This window comes from Atta colombica, unplaced genomic scaffold (genome assembly GCF_001594045.1).
Source record: "Atta colombica isolate Treedump-2 unplaced genomic scaffold, Acol1.0 scaffold164, whole genome shotgun sequence".
Taxonomy (NCBI): Eukaryota; Metazoa; Arthropoda; class Insecta; order Hymenoptera; family Formicidae; genus Atta; species Atta colombica.
Genome location: NW_017259255.1, coordinates 388,177 through 389,231, shown reverse-complemented (window position 1 = coordinate 389,231; position 1,055 = coordinate 388,177). Strand labels below are relative to the sequence as shown.

General features: G+C 30.3%; 1 protein-coding gene across 1 annotated transcript in view; it reads right to left on the bottom strand.

The window, feature by feature from the left end:
- The window catches only part of LOC108686151 (E3 ubiquitin-protein ligase MIB1), a 436,727-nt gene that overhangs the window by 48,390 nt on the left and 387,282 nt on the right, over window positions 1-1,055 (bottom strand). The window lies entirely within an intron of this gene.

The following is a 1,055-nucleotide window of genomic DNA, read 5'->3' as shown; positions in this document are numbered from 1 at the left end:
ATATATATATATATATATATATTCTCTCTTTTTTTCAATTCTTCCTCGACAAATTCGTATGTAGTTCCATCGTTGAAATTCGAATGCATACTTGGCTACTGCAGAGTAACGTCGTCCGAGTACCGCATCATTTACTCTTTAAAAAGTCTCGTTTCATGATGGGCCTCATGAATGATTTATAACTGATAAATAACTGTCAGACTTGTGAATCTACTTGTACTTTAATATCTACAAAGTACCTGCTTTTCCGGAGAATGCCTCTGTATATTTATAGTTAGAAAATCATTGCAGAAGATGGATTTTTAGTGGCGGTTGAAGCGATGCAAACCATATTTAGGTGTTATCAATTATATTTGTTTGCGAAGAATTTTAAGTTTATAATTAATAAATTGTACAAATACTTTATTTTTCGTAAATAATTTTCGCATTTTTCAATTAAAAATTTAATTTTGATATAAAATCTTTATAATATAGAGTAATAAATCAAACAGAAAATGCTCATTTATACATAGTTAATTATGAAAATTTTAATATTTTTTAGCCATATCGACTTTCGTCAATATGTCATAAAAATTAGTCATAAAAATAAATCAACTAAATTAAGGTTTAAAATATAATTTAAAATTTTTTACGTTAAAAATAGATAAAGTTAAAATTCGAAAGTCAAAATTAGTTTGCACTGAAAGTATCTCATAAAAACAAGAGAAGAGATATTAAACTTCCAAACTTGTTTGGGTTTCACGATTTTACGGACGACACGTGGTTCGCCAATTGGAAGCGTTCGATACGCGAGCCAATCGGTGGCAACGATGGGAAACGACGGGAAAACGCATTTATGCATTCTGTCGGTGTTTCCAGCGTATCGTGTTGGGGTGCGTACGAGCAAAAACAAATTCGCGAATAAATAACGTTATTTATGAGGTCACTGGATAGAGGGGCAGAACAAATAGCTAGTGGTGGAAACGTCTAGCATTTGAATAACGTAAAACGGGGTGAATTGGATCATTTATGTATGTATATATACATATATACATATATATATATATATATATATA